Source organism: Melozone crissalis, unplaced genomic scaffold (assembly GCF_028551555.1).
Source record: "Melozone crissalis strain CALT ecotype California unplaced genomic scaffold, PUWL_Pcris_2 ptg000006l_1, whole genome shotgun sequence".
NCBI lineage: Eukaryota > Metazoa > Chordata > Aves > Passeriformes > Passerellidae > Melozone > Melozone crissalis.
The window spans coordinates 29,862,459-29,875,612 of NW_026535784.1; the positions used below are offsets into that span (position 1 = coordinate 29,862,459).

Sequence of the window (13,154 nt, forward strand, 5' to 3'; positions counted from 1 at the left end):
TGTTACACATGAAAATCATGGTTTCAAGTAAATAAGTACTTGCCCATTATGGAAAGTCTTTGCTTTCAGGGTGTTGTGTCTTTTTTATAAGGGCACATAGTATCACTGAGAATCTTGATCAAACAATGACAAGTAGTTCAGTAGTATCACACTTGTTTCTCTTTTATGCCTATAGCTGTTCCACCATCTCTGAAAACGTGTTTCTTTTGTATGCCTATGTATTGGTTTTGCACCCTCTGGCTTTTGGTAGTTAGGGGAGCCACAGAGGCGGCTTCTGTGAGAAGTTGCTGGAAGCTTCCACCATGCCTGGCAGAGCCAACTCCTGATGGCTCCTGAAGATGGACAAGCTGCTGGCCAAAGCTGGGCCAATGAGAGAGGTTGGTAACGCCTCTCTGATAATGTATTTTAAGAAGGAAATCAAAACAAAGTGCAGGTGGTTTTTTTTTTTTGTCAGACAAGAGGAGGAGGTGAGAACATGTGAGGGAAACAACAGAAGCAGCAAGATCAGTGGAGAAGGAGGGGAGGAGCTGTTCCAGGCGCCACAGCCATGATTCCTCTGCAGGCTGTGGTGAGACCAAGGTGAAGCAGCTGTGTCCCTGCAGCTCAGGGGGATCCACGGGGAATGCAGAGATCCACCCACAGCCCACAGGGAGGTGTTCATGCTGGAGAGGGTGGATGCCTGGAGGAGGCTGGGATCCAGTGGGAGCCCTGGTGGAGAGAGAGAGAGCCGCTGCTACCCAGCTGGAGCAGCCTGTCCTTGGAGCACTGCACCCGTGAAGAGTGACCCACACCACAGCAGCTCCAGGAGGACTGTGTGCCCGTGGAGGGGCTCACATTGCAGCACTTTTGGGAGGACTCCTGCTGGTGAGAGTGCACCCACTCTGGAGAGGTTCATGGAGAACTGTTTCCTGTGGGAGGGACCCCATGGTGTGGCAGGGGGAGGACTCCTCTCCCTGTGTAGGGGAAGAAAACCTGGGGTGATGAACTGAGCAAACCCCCATGCCCTGTCTCCCTGCACTGTCGGTGGGAAGGAGGAAGGGGTTGGGGGAAGAAAGGATGTTTTTAAGGGCTTATTTTACTTATTATCCTTCTCTAATTTAGTTAGCAATAAATTCACTTTGTACCTTTAAGTTGAGCCTGTTTTGCCCTTGGACTTTTTTTTTTCTCTCAATCCTTACCTCAACTCATGAACACTTCATTAATTTTTCTCCCCTCTGCCCAGCTGTGGCAGGGGAGGGTGAGCAAGTGGCTTTTGTGGGTGCCTGAAGTTTGGCCATTGTCAAACCACAACAGCCTGTACCTGCTCCACCATCTATGTGATCTGAGTTTTCTAGTCTCAATACCAACCTGTCAGAAGAATGAGTCTCTCAAGACAGACAAACACTGTGACTCACATTTAGTTTCAGCATCATCAGGGAAGCATGGGCTAAAATGGATATGGATACTGTATTATCCTTTCAATAAATTGGTAAATATCTTCAACTGAAAAGTACAGATATAATTAAAATCATCTCAGGATAGCAGATGGGAACTTAAACTGCTTAAAAATATCTGTTACAATTACCTGTGAATAAATTAAGAAGTTTGATGCTAAATTATACGTGAAAAATTAAAGACAAGAAAGACTGCAAATGCATTATAAGGCAATTATATGTTTTTGCCTACTTCATCATTCATCTCCAGGTGCTGGGAAAACTATTATATTATAGTGTGCTGGTTTTGGCTAGGGTAGAGTTAATTTTCTTCCCAGTGGCTGGTATGGGGATGTGTTTTGGGTTTGTGCTGAACAGAATTGACAACACAGAGAATATAATTCATATAGATTACACAGAGCCAAGGCATTTTCTGGGGGTGCATATGAAGCTGTAAGGAAATTCAGGCTGGGACAGTTGACCCCAATTGACCAAAGCAATATTCCAGACTATGCTACATCATGCCAAGTACATAAAGTGAGGGGAAGAAGGAGCAGGGGGAGACATTCAGAGTGACAGTGTTTGTTTTCCCAAGTAACCACTGATGGGGCCCAGCTCTCCTGGAGATGGCAGAGCACCTACCTGCCCATGCGAAGCAGTGAAAGAATTCCTTGTTTAGCTTTGCTTGTGTGCTTGGTTTTTGATTTCCTCCTTAAACTGTCTTTATCTCAACCCACAAGTTCTCTGGCTTTTACCTTGCAGATTCTCTCCCTGATCCTGCTGGTGGGGGAGTGAGAGAGTAGGTGAGTGGGGCTTGGCTGTTGGTTGGGGTTAAACCATGACATACAGGTATAACAAAACTTATGTGTAGAATGAATAAAACTATGTGTACTAAATAGTGTAATAAAAATATGAAAAGCCTCAAAATGTTCGATGCTTTAAATTGTTGTAATTAATCTTATTAAATGTTTTATAAGTAACTTCGTATGCTCTTAACCTAAAGTCCAGCTAGTACCTCCAGTTAAGTGTTCATTGATCTCAATTTAAGGACAACAAAATGTACTATAATAGATCAGACCAAAAGAGACATCCTCAAGGCATATACAGTCTTGTATATAATACATTGCCCAATAAATTTGTTTTAAATATTCTAGAAGAAATAAAACCAGACAAAACATCTTATTGATTTGATGCAGAAACAATTGTTTAATTCTTCAGCTGACACAAGAAAATGGCATGAAACTGTGTGAGGACATGTTCAGATCAGACATTATGGAAAGATTCTTCACTGAGAGGGTGGTCAGTCACTGGGACAGATTCCTCCTGAAGCTTTCATGACACCAAACCATTCAGATTTCACTAAGCATCTGGACGATGCTCTTATTCATGTGGTTTAGCGAGGAGCAGAATGTCGGACTCAATGATCCTTAAAGACCCCTTCAAACTTGAGATATACTATAATTCTATGATCAAACTTGTGCTGCAGACATTTCACAATCCTCCCTTTGGAACTAGGTACTCTTATTTTAGCTCATTTCAGATTGAGTAGCCCTAAATACAAAAAACTTATAACTGTCAGAAGGAAAAAGTGGAAGGGATGTTGAAAATAATAATGATTTACCATATAAACATCACAATGTGTTTTTAAAGTTCAGAACTACAATGGTCAAGAATTACAAGAAACCAAATGCAACCAACCACCCCACCTCCCAAAGGAAACTCATTAAAAAAAAAACCAAAACAAAACAAAAACCCCACTCATGGTTATCTTCTCTTTGTATTTCATATCAAAGTTGATCTTCTGGACATTCCAGTGCACATATCTGTTTAGCATAAGAGCAAGCTGCTACCTTGCTCTTTACAAAAGACATGACCTTAACAATCTGGGAGAATATGCTGGAGAGTATACTGGCCTCAATCTCTACCCACTGAAAAAAACTGTACCTAAATATAACATACATGTATAATTTGCCTAGAAAACAGAGGATGAAAGATTACATCTGAAAATAATATCCTATATTGCATCAGAAAGAGCAAACTGATACTACTCTCCCATGTTATCTGGCAATACCAGAAATCAGCAATGCACTTTAGTTAAGAAATGCATGATGAGAGGTAAGAAACCTCTATTTTGATCTTCCACTTACACCATGAAATTTGCTCTTATTAAACAATTTGAAGTTGATATACTGTGACAAATCAACCATGTACTTTTTTTCAAATACATCTTTAACCACTGTTTCTGTTTCTGCTTAACTATTATATACAGAAATATTTAGACATTTTCTGTTTAACCTCTATAAAAAGTTATGTTTGATATATTCTTGTCATAAATTAGTAGCATTATATGTTTTTCAAAATTAAGAATTATTTTAAATTATTCCAACTTTTACCTCAGAAGTTTTTATTTTTGCTATACTCAGTTCTCTGAGAAAGCTTCCTGCAAATCTATATAGACATAATTTCATACTATGTCCCACCAAAACTCTAAAAATTATCTGTCTTAACTACTGAATTACTAAAGATTAATATGCTGTGACTTTGAACTGAAGACACAAAACTAATTAGAAGAATGTCTTAATAACAAAAATGCACAACAAATAACCCAAGAACAAAATACTTTAAAATTTCCTTAAATTAAAAAAGCCTAGAAATTAATTACTTTCATAATTTATATGCCATTATGCAAATTCATTACACCAACATATACAGTACAGAAGTCAGTTAAATCCTCAAGTTTTATTTATTAACAAGCACTTTAAGAATCTTTACACTGAGAACACAAAGCATGTAACAATGCCAAGTATCCTAAAATAAATCCTAAAATACAATGTTTAGGGTAAAGCTGTGCAAGAACCAATCATATGATAACGACACAGCAAACTTATACCTCAGCAATCTTATGTCATACAAGGTCAGGCAACAATTAGATTTCCCTAGACTTCCCCAACTCCTATCAAGCTACTAATGGCTCAAACATAGGATGGCTCTAGATAGGTGTCCTTTTTATTTTTTCCCTCACTTGCTCTTTCCCAGCAAGCTATATGGATTTATCAGGACAAGATGACACACAGAACAATCAGGCCACCTCACAGTGATTGGAATAAGCTTTTAGTAACAGATGTACAACACTATCATCACCACCAGACCTACACTGGGCTGAGACTTTCACACAACCTTCTCACAAGCTACTTTTAAGATTGAGCTTTATCAGGAGATTAAGCTTTAGCTACCAACAATAGCAGTGGATTGGACTTGATCATGTATCTTCTTAAGGATGTTCTATAACTGGATTTTAAAAATAAATTCGATGAAGCTTTATAGTCTTTTCCCAAGAAAATAAATTAACATCTCTTCAGAAAAAAATTATAAGTTTATATATATTTATAATACCACTTTTACTATGGCTTAGCAGATACCATTCTAATGCTGTGAAGAATACATATAAAAAATGACAATTTTAAATATCTCCAATTGTGTCCTTGATCAAAAAAGACAAAAAGGAATATATTTACAGAGAAAAATTACAATCTCATTCATGAAACCATGTGTATATTGAAATATTTGTATCAGTTCCGTAATCACTACTTGTATAAAATTTGAATGCAGCCAACATTAAAGTACCCCAGTTATGATTTAACCAGGCAGGTAGCTGACTGCCCATGGCCACTTGGTGATTTTTTGGTCTGTCAGCAAACAGTTCATGCCAAGAAACATACTGCATGTATTTTTTGATATTATGATCACAAGATTTTATTTATGTCTAGTTAAGTCATTCCATTGTAACATATTCTTCAGAGACAGATTCTAATAAATTTAGACTATAATAGTGCAAATCCCTGTCTGCAGTAATAATGCACACATTATAAAGTAAATATTTTAATTACATCAACTTTTTATACTATAGTTGGCTAATTCGGATGTTAAGATAAATTAAATAATTAATATAAAGTACATTTCTAAGGCAGACATAAGAAACAACATAAGCACTCTCTCATGTACCAAAAACTTATCTATCAAGAAAAAAAATGTCAGCATCTGTAGGACAAAAAAGACCACAAAGAAAATAAAATGAAAGTAGGAAAATAATTTAATGAAATAAAACAAATTCTTTCTAGCTGTGAAACTCGAAGTAAGATTTAATATCAACTGTATTTGTTAATGGATTTGCTGAGAAAAGAAAGGTTGAACAGTCAAAGTGGGGATGACATGCAGTTGTATATCAACTTACTAATTTTCCAAATTTGAATTGGTAGTTAAAGCTGGACATGGGCAAGAAAAACTTGTTTTTATTAGAAAAAGAGGCCAACTCTTGAAAAGTTTACCTCCAATACAATGTTCTAAAACATGAGATTTTCTGCCCTAGGAATTTTTACAGAGCAGTCAGTTTAACAGGTTTTTTCAGACACTTCAGAGCCACTTGTGCCCAAATATCCATAAAGGCAAAAGAAATCTCAAAAAGCAAACATCATAATAAACCCCCAAATAAGAAACCCTTGAACTGCAAAAAGATTGCCCTTGATTCTCTGGGAAACCAGTATGGGATACAACTACATAACCTGATGACAGCCAGCAGTTAGCAAGAAAAGATGTGCTTAGGTTAGCAACAAATGATTAGTGTTGAGAAGAGCTCTTCTCAACACTAACCTCACACTTGGCAGCAGAAATCTCAGTCTTTCCTTCCTGAGTATTAAATCTCAGTCTTTCCTTTCCAATGTATGAAACTGATCTCCTGGATCCGACATATCCTCTTTCACTCAGTCATTCCCAGTCACAGGTATTTTCAGACAATAGGTAACAACTTGAAAAGAAAGTTAGGAGAATGAAAATAGTAGCTTTAATCAGTTCTCTTAGACCTTGATTAACCTATCTGGGGTAAAAAAATTAAATATAATCAACTCTAACATAAAACACCCAAATGATTTTTTAGCCAGATTGAAAAAGAGAACACAAGTTTAAAACCAAAGAATTAGGTTTCAGACTGTCAACAAACTAGGCCTTTTGTGTCTCATAACGAAAGAGGTTACAGAGCATGTTATCTAATGGTACAAGTAAATGTCAACAATTACATCTAAGACAGAAATAAAGTGATGTTAAAACATACAACTCAAAGGGATGAGATAAATGCTGTGTGTGGTGTCTCCCTTCTTGCCCCCCCCTAAAAAAAATGCAAACAGATGTGGTGGGTTTTAACAGACCACAAAATTGAGTACATACTACACAACTATAGCACACCAAGCAGAATGGAATCAGTCAAAAGGAGAGAAAGAGGGGAAAAAACCTTTTGCAAGATCAGTCAAACAATGGATGTAATAAACCATGGGAAAAGTATGAGCCACCAACAGGATGTAGCCAGAAGAGATGTACAACATGTTAGGAAAGATCTTGCCAGCACAGAAGGAGAGCATGTTCAAGAAACATTTAAATACAGAGGTTTAAAAAATAATGAAACAAGGAGGCAATTACCAGAGATAATAGAAATGATATTTGAATGAAGATATCATTTGTGCTAAGCAGCTGGGTTAAAATTGGTCATGGTGCTAGAGGGTAGGTAAAGGTTCCTGGACCTGAAGCAAATTTATAGAAGCATTAAGAAAAAAAAAATCATTAAGTAGGGGAAAGGCTACTACTAACTTCATCAACAGACAAATAATATACAGCACAAGGGAAAAAAAAAAAGATTACATCAATCCTTTTCCACAGCAACAACTGCTTCTGAGACCCTCTACTATCAATAAATAGGAAATTAGATACTGGACAACAGCAAAAAAAAAAAAAGATTAATCACTGATGAAGATCTTAAAAATCACTATTTATCAACTTGTTTGCTTACAAGCAATTTTCCACATACAATTAAACAACGTAGTCCAAGAGAAAAAGTGTAAGAAGACTTAGAAGGGACAACAGCGCTAACAACAGTCAAGGTCATCAGCATAAAATAAACCACCTACTCAGAAAGAACTGGAAGAGGCAAGTTCCTACACTTGACACTGCTTTGAGAACTAATAAATTATATTGTCAACAAATAAACAAGTCAGCAAAGTTCTGCAGGCCTTTACTGATAACCAAATAAATCCCACATATACCAGAAAAACCAAATTCTCCCACCAGTACTAGAACAGGATATGGAAAAATGGCCATAATGGATACAGCCAAGGTGTGCTTATAGGATGCAGGTGGGGAAAAGATTACCATAAAAGCTTCCATCTTTCTCCAGTGCCCATAGTACAGCTCAGCTGCTACCGTAAATAATGGCTAGCCTGAGAGATAGGATGTCAACAAATTGCCTATACCCTACAGGGGAATCCACAGTTCTTGTAGTCACTTTCTGGAATTCAAATGTTATATTGATATTTACTTATCTTCTTGGGCTGCCTGCATTTGGTTTATAAAACAAATAATGTCAGTTACACAACATCACCACCAGGACTTGGCGAAGTTACTCCTACTGGCCACATCAACTTTAATTCACAGACTGCAGGAAGAGGAAATACTGCTCTCCCTAAGTTACAATCTCCTATTACCACTGCTAGAAATAAAATACTGAATTAAATGGACAGTTAGGACTCACCAAAGACCTCCCTTACTTCTTGCTATGTGGGAATTTTCCTCATAGCAGATGACCAAATGACAAGTTTATTGCATGTCATAGGTCCTTTAAACAGCCAGAGCTACTCAAAGAGTCAAAGATTTGGTATAACAGAACACAGAAAATGTTGGAACTGAGGAAGAAGCCTGTAGATATCTTATCAAGGAGAATAATCAATAAATGAAAAAAAAAAACAGTAAGCCCCATGATATTTTTAAATTTTTGCATTATCTGTATTCTTCCATGCATACTCCATATTACCTCTCTTTTTACCACCATGTCTCCATGTGGGTTACAAGAATTTGTTGAAGATGAATACAGTCTTAACTGAAGCTTTTGAACAGTTTTGAAATACAAAATATAAAAATGATATCACTAAGTCATCTAGACTGATTCACGCAAGGCACTTATTCTCAAACAGAAACCTTGAAATGTATCAGTATCTTACACAGTTGTGCCTGTAATTAGGAAAGAAACACCACAAGTGTATCTTCTCTATTTTAGGACTACAAAAAACTAGAGTGCAAGGATTAGAACCTTGAACATATTTTAAAACAGTGGGAAATATGTCTTTCCAGAAATAACTTAAAGCAAAATAACTGTACTAAAGTTTGAAGAACATCTTACTGTTATGTGTTTCTTACCAGAATTCTTCCCCTGTTATACTCTTATGAATAGCAGGTAGCTGCATAATGTCAGGGCAAAATTTTTAAACAAGGTACAAAACCACAAGGCTCAACACTCCTATAAAAACCCTCTAAAATTAGTTAGAAAGAGATGCAATGAACTTCCTAGCCCATTGAAGTTTTGAAAGACTAAGTGCATGGCAATCAGAAAGAGGCTCTTGAACCAATAGGGTTTAGCCCTCAAAATGGACATTTCCAAGTATTTATTTTCTATATCATTCCATGGTTAAGTCCATTATTAAGAACAGTACGGTCTTTATCGAGTCTAAAATCCAGGATTATGTTCTTCACTGCAGCATTACAAGTAATTAAAGATCTTGCTCAACAGTAGCAAGATGAGCAAGTTTCCAACACAGTTTCTCAAACTGTTGAATGACAATGTCTATGTAAAGCAACATCTTTAAGATACTACAAGAATTTACTGTACAGAAAAAAACCCTTAAGCTTATTTCTACATTTGCAGAGTCTGCTGTCTTAAATTCACTCTCATAAGCTTTTCTTGTAGTTTGCTTTTGTACTTGAATGATTTTTTTTAACTCTCTAAGCTTGATTTTGCTTCCCCCTCCCACCCTCGTCCCAGCTGGGAAAATCATTTATAGTATAAACAAGCCCAAAGCTCTCCCTCCCTGCGGAGGGCAAGCGTTCGCTTGTTTCTTTTAGAGATTGCTGCTCCCGCCTTTACTCGATCTTAAGTTCGCGTTTCCGCACAAGCAGGTTTGTAAAGAGACGCACACAGAGCAGGACAGTCCCCAGAACAGTGTAAAATCCCGACAGTACCGTCAGACGGCTCCTGGATGCTTCAGACACCGCCCGCAGCCCCGAGCGCTCCCCGGGGCCGCTCCGTCCCCGGAGCGCGGGTGGGCGCAGGGCGGCGGCGGCGGAGCCCCGCGCAACCTCCCGGGCCGTGCCGCACCCCGCGGGGCAAGAAACGCGGGCCAAGAACGCGGGGCAAGAAACGCAGGGCAAGAAACGCCGCACCGCACCTGCCCTGGCCTGCCGAGCTCTGGCCGCTGCGCGGGGGCGGCCGCCGGCGCTGCTCCCTCACCTGCCGGCCCGCAGCGCCCGCAGCGCCCACAGCGCGGCCGCGGCAGCGCCGTCTCCGGGCAACCCGCGCGCCCGCCCCCGCCGCGTTGCCGGGCAACGCGCGCGCACCCCGAGCGCGGCCCCGGCACCGCCGCTGGGAGCGGGGCGCGCGGGCCGTGTGGGGACAGCGGCCCTGGCCCGGCTCCGCTGGCACCCGTGTCCGGCTGGGCCGTGCGGACCGTGGGTTAGCGGCTACGCGGCCTTGAAGGTCTCTTCCGACCCTAGTGATGCTGTCATTGTGTGACTGTTCCGTGCGGCCCCGGCTGGGGCGGCGGCTGGGAAGGAGAGGTTTCAGGGCTCTCAAGCCGCATTCCCCGTTACTGGCAGGGCACCTGAAACCAGGCCGGATTTTGCGCTCCCCGAGGATCTCCGGGGGTGCTGGTCCGTCCCCAGACGCCCCGGTTGTCAAGCCAAGCACTTGGAAAGTGACATGAAATTTACTCGGTTTGATAAAGTGACATGAATATTGACTCATTTAGCTGTAGCTGCCCTTCGTTCGCAGGGACCGTGGTTACGTGCTGAAGGGCTGAAGGGAACTGCAGCTAACGCACTAATCCCATCAAACAGGAGTCACAAAATGCATCCCACCAGATTCCACTCCACCTGGAGTTATCATGTACATATGTGGGATCATGATTCACAGACACTTACTGGGCAACATCCACCTGTTTTTCTCTTCTACTTTTTCCCTCCTCCAACAGTTTGTGCAGCTGGGTGGTGGCTTGCAGTGTGGAACTTTTTTAGTGAAAAGTATTTTGCCTTGAATTATATTTCAGATAGAAGAATTTCCTGGTCCAACTCAGTTTATCACCATTGCTATGTTTGTGTCAAAGTGATGCAAACAGTGGGAAAGTACCCAATAGAGTGTGAAACTACAGTCCCGAAGACAGTTCTTGATTTCTTTCAATAAAGCTGACACAATCCACTGTACCTGACATGTACACAAATAAGAAAAAATGTCTTGTTACCCTGTTCTCTGCAATAAAGCAATGTGTTGTTTGAGAAGATTTGTTGTACTGTGTAATTCCTGACAAATTCTTCTTTAGGAGAAGGCACTGAGAAGAGGTGGATAAAGAATCACCTTGTCTAAGATTTGCTGGGCAGAAAATATACAATATACATCAACTGTATAAGGAAAATAAATGTATTCTTTCACTCTTAATATTGTATCTTTTGGCAAAAATAAACTATGAGATTTTTATACTAAATGTTGCATTTGAGGTCATGGTTATGTACCCTGTACATTTATCCGTCATCCTAGACTTTTGATCTCCAAAACATCCCACAACATTGAACACTATTTTTAAAGTCAGCATTTGCATTTGTTATTTTTAAAACATCCATCTGGAAATCCATGTGCTCCCTTTTTAATAATAGATAGCAAATAATTTTCTGTTCAGTTTTTGTCTAGCTTCCCTATGCTTCCCTAGCTCTTTTCAGCCAAGCCTTCCACCAGCTGAAGAGATCTAACCAACTTTCACTCTTGGGAAGATCTAACTGATAAGTGCAAATTACCACATATGTTGCCTTTATCTTTTCTAGTTAAATTGGGTGGCCTAGGGTGACTGGAACTGCCTAGAGCTTATTCCTAGAAAAGTGTCGGTCTGTGGATCAAAGGACTGATTCACAGGACCATAATATAGTAAAAGAGGATGACTCAGATTAGAGGGACCTTCTGAGACAATCTGGTCAAACCTCCTGTTCAAAGCAGGGTGAGCTACGAGGACAGGACAGATCGCTCATGGTTTTATTTTGGCAGTCCTCCACTGAACCTACTCCCTTTTGTTGATGCCTTTCTTGTTTTGGGGGCCCAAAACTGGAAGCAGGAGAAAAGATGTGGCCTAAGAAGTGCTTAGGAGAGAGAAATAATCTTTTAACACTTTCTCTTTTACATGCTAAGGATAGAAACCTTTTCTTTAAATAGAACTAATCACATTTAAGTGCATAAAGTAATTTTCTCTGGATTCTGAGGTTATATTTAGCACTGCAATCCTTGCTGTGTTGTGTTTTATTTTAGTTACTTAGAAAAGAAATATAAATTTTACTATTAGGAGTCTTGATTAACATAGGCATACCTAATAACTCCTTTATGCAAGGTGTCTAATTCTACCACACTACTAAGAATAAATCCTACTTTTTCTAGCTTCTCTGTGACTTTCAGCTCAAGAAGTAAAGGTATCAAGGTGAAATGCAGTAGTTTATTGTCATCCATGTCCAACATACACAGTCTTATCTACAGCATTAGTTGTCGTTAGTAGAGCCTTAAGTTTATGCAGAAGTTTTTCTTGTTTTTCCTCAGTCACTAAAAGCTAAGCAGAAGTTTATTCAGCTAGTTGTTTCTTATTCTTACCAGAGCTCTGTATTTTCTCCTGTACTCCTGTTATTAAAGAAGGATATATTTATCCCAATTATGAACATTCAATAAAATCAGTAGAAATAGAAATTTAAAGATATTGAAAATGCAATTTAAATTTACATCACATGTCAAATCAACAAATACTTAGAATTTTGGTTACTTTCGTTTTATTCCTATGATATGAGTGACCTCTGGTGGGAATATGTAAATATTGTTTTAATTTCTCACTAAGAATTTTTTTCCCACTAATGATCGTATTCACTTGCTGTCTGGCAGGAAACATATGCCTTTCTACCTCATGTTAACTGAAGTAGAAATTATATCCAGCAAATGATTTCATGGGGGACTCAGGCTGGTGGTTATCTTCTCCCATTTTTCCTAAGATGTCCTTAATGAAAGGTGTCAAAATGAGAAAATACTTGAAAGAAGCCTAATTAATTGCGTTCATGCAGTTTTTTTATTAGGTGCATACAGTCTCTGCTGTGACTAAAATCAGTAACATTTTATAAACTATTTTAAGCAGAGGAATTACCACCTTGGTGCTGGTGTTGATGTTTGTTGGTACTTACAGCATTGGGATTGCCTAAAATTCATTCCAGGAAATGAAATGCAGTGAGTCCAACATTTGCAAATGAGATCAGGCCAAATCAGAAAGTCCCATTTGTCCTTAGTGACTTGCACAATGTAGACTTTGAACAGCCACTGCAGGGCGTGAGGAAGAAGAAGGTGACAGACCCTTCCTGGCTGATGATTAGCGATAGTTTTCAAAAAGCAGTAACCAGGGATAATCACTACTCTGAACACGCTCTGGTTAACAAGCTCTTAGCAACAGTACATACAAACCTTTTTGTTAAAGGCAGTGCCTGCTAATGTAGTGCTCAGGCCCTACAGCAGTAACTTATGTCTGTGTATGGGTCTCTACAACCAAGATTTATGATTAAACCGTCGAGATTCTACTTGAAATCATTATTTCCTTGTTACAATGTCTTCTGTAGTTTATATATAACATTTTCATAGAATAATTGAAT

General features: G+C 39.3%; 1 protein-coding gene across 2 annotated transcripts in view; it reads right to left on the reverse strand.

Annotated features, from left to right (window-relative positions):
- Nucleotides 1-9,752, reverse strand: part of WDR17 (WD repeat domain 17) — a 56,235-nt gene extending 46,483 nt beyond the window's left edge. The window contains exon 1 of one of the 2 annotated variants that reach the window (XM_054296073.1): nt 9,733-9,752. The gene's annotated coding sequence lies outside the window, so the exon portion shown is untranslated. Of the gene's footprint in view, nt 1-9,464; nt 9,521-9,732 lie in introns of those variants that run through there. The other variant, XM_054296072.1, reaches the window with a different exon arrangement.
- Nucleotides 9,753-13,154: the final 3,402 nt, after the last annotated feature.